Raw genomic sequence first — 3,236 nt, 5'->3', positions numbered from 1 at the left:
ATTATAATTCCATGGAAAAATAAAAGCTGTATTGTCGAATTTTTACATTGATAATCATTTAAAAGTACTTTTTCTTGGCAGCATTTCTAACTGGTATCCTTTTGTAATGCCCATGGGCTATAGTATATAATTTATCATCCAAACCAGGACATCTCTTAGAGTTAAAGGGAGCTCTATTAATAATTACACTGAGACAACCAGCATAAACAGGGTCTGTCCCAGACTAGAAGGACACCATGTGTGGTCACTCAAGCTAGAGATCATGGTATTAGAAAGTTCACGTGGCAACCTGAAATTTAATATAAAGTGATGAGGAAGCAGGGGGAGATACACAGGTGGGAGACAGAAGATATCAATGGCAATATCTCATTTGTTATTTCCTAATTTGTTGTTGCCTTTCGGACTTTTATGAACTAATCTTTATTCCTATTTCAGTTTCACAAGTTAACACTGGGATCTCACTGCCACTTTCTTCTGGCCTTTCCCTCTGCTACATACTCACACTTCCCATGACTTATGGAATAAACTGCACGAATCTTATACAGTGTTTACAACTGCTCTCCAACCCTGAAGAAAATGTGCAGGCCTGATTAGCAGTTATTGAGTTGGTCAAGGAAGTAATTGCTAAAATAGATCTATTCAGGACTAACGAGTACAATCTATTAAAGGCTCTCATACGTGCTTCAGTTCCCAGTAATGGATAACTATTCCAGGCTTAATTTAATTTTTTAATTATTTTAACTTTATAGTGTGTAAATCAGAATATGGAATATTTGGTAGACACTTAAAGTTGTGGAGGTATTAAAATATATTATTACTCTTCATAAATATTTGATAAAGAGAAGCTAAACTCTCACTGAGAATTACAGGCTTTGTAAATTACCATGGTAACAATTAGTGTGTTACTCCAGGTACAGGTATTAATGAGGAATTGGGGACTTCTGCATTGATGTAGCATACAATTCTAATTAGTGAAAGAGATGTAAAAGTTACCCTTGAAAATAAGGATAAATTTAGTCTTAGTATGTCATGCAAGTGTTTGCCCCATTTGCTTTCATTAGAATTATTTTATTCTCATAAAATATAATTTATTATGGATCTACATTTTGCCTGGTACAGTAAGCAGATATTGTTTCTGCCTTCAAGGGCAATCATGAGGTTATAATATTTTCTCTGTAAATTATATCAATAGAGTTAACTTAGCTTGAGAATTCAGTTTGATAATGGAAAAAATGGATGTAGATTATTTATTAGTGAACATAACTTTTTACATAATACCATTGTCTTTGTTATAATTTATTCAATATTGCCAGAATTATCAAATTAACTTCCTTTATTATGAAAGAATTATATATCAATACTGTTCAATTATCCATTTAGTCAAGAATATTTACTAAGCATTTACATTGTTCTAGGTGCTAGGAATTCAACAATGAACTAGAAGATGGAATTCTTGTCCTTCTGTAGCTTGTTGGGAGGGCAGAGATTATACACAAATACATAAATAGCTATGTAATCTAATTTCAGAGAGTAATAAATTCTATGAAGAAAAAATTTTTTAAAAAGTTTAGTCTGTAGAGTTTGAACTAGGTGAGGAAGTCTGATTTTTTATGTCTTTATTGTTCCATTTTTTTAGTCAAGGTGGTCAGGGAAAGTATCTCTAATGAAGTGACAATTGATTAGACCTTTGAAAAGACATGGAAAGGTCCAGGGCCATGTTGGAGAAGAAGGGTAATGCTAGAGGAAATGCTCTAAGGTTGGAATTTTGAACGTTAGAGAGAAGTAGCAAGAATGGAGCTACTAGAGTGGAGTAGGAGACAAGTTCAGAGATGTAGATAAGGACAAGATAATGAGGATATTTATACCATGGAAGTGATCAGAGAGCTGTGATAATCAGAATAATGGCTCCCAGAGATGTCCAGTCCTAAGACTTGGAACTTGTGACTATATTACCTAACATGGACAAAGAGACTTTACAGATATGATTGAGTCAAGGATCTTGAGATGGCTAGATTATCCAGGCGGACCCAATCTAATCACATGAGTCCTTAAAATTTAATAATAGTTCTTGGCTGTAGTCTGAGAAAGAAATGTAACGGTGAAAGCAAGGTCAAAGAAATGCTGTTGTTGACTTTGAAGATAGAGGAAGGAGGCCATGAACCAAGGTGTGAGGGCAGCCTCTAGAATACAGAAAAAGCAAGGAAATGGATTTTCTTCCAGAATCTCCAGAAAGGAGCACTGTCCTGCCAACATCTTGATCTTAACCTCATGAGACCCATGTCATATTTCTTCTTTTTATTGTACTTTAGATGAAGGTTTGCAGAACAAATAGTTTCTCATTAAACATTCAGTACACATATTGTTTTATGACATTGGTTAACAACCCCACAATATGTGAACACTCTCCCTTCTCCACCTTGGAGGAACTTTTTTTTTGTTGAAAATATACATAGCCAAAGATATACCATTTCAAAAGTTTCTACATGTACAATTCAGTGACATCGATTACATTCTTCCAGTAGTGCTGCTATTCTCACTATCCTTTTCCAAATTATTCCATCACCATTATCTTCAACTCACTGCCCCCTAGGCTTCACATCAAACCTTTTGAGTTGCTGTTGTCTATTTGATCTCACATAGATAATTCTTTTTTTGTCCCTTAGATGAAGGTTTGCAGAACAAGTAGTTTCTCATTAAAAAGTTAGTATGCATACTGCCCTATGACAATGGTTAACAACCCCAGGACATGTCAACACTGTGCCTTCTCAAACTTGGGTTCCCTATCGCCAGCTTTCCTGTCCCCTCCTGCCTTCTAGTTCTTGTCTCTGGACTGCTGTGCCTCATTAGTCCCATTTTGTTTTATGAGGCTGTTCAATCCTGGCTGAACAGTGAACTTCGGGAGTGACTTCACCACTGAGCTGAAAGGGTGTCTGGGGGACCATACTCTCGGGGTTTCTCCAGTCTCCTTTAGGCCAGTAAATCTGGTCTTTTATTTTGTGAGTTAGGGTTTTGTTCTACATCCTTTTCCAGCTCTATCCAAGACCCTCTATTGTGATCCCAGTCAGAGCAGTCAGTGGTGGTAGCCGGGCACCATCTAGCTGTACTGGACTCAGTCTGGTGGAGGCTGTGGTAGCTGTGGCCATTAGTCCTTTGGACTAATCTTTTCCTTGTATCCTGTTCTTTTTATTCTCCCTTGCTCCAGAAGGGATGAGATCAGTGGAGTATCTTAGATGGCT

Source organism: Trichechus manatus, unplaced genomic scaffold, assembly GCF_000243295.1.
Source record: "Trichechus manatus latirostris isolate Lorelei unplaced genomic scaffold, TriManLat1.0 scaffold00193, whole genome shotgun sequence".
NCBI lineage: Eukaryota > Metazoa > Chordata > Mammalia > Sirenia > Trichechidae > Trichechus > Trichechus manatus.
Note: the sequence above shows the minus strand (reverse complement) of the source record.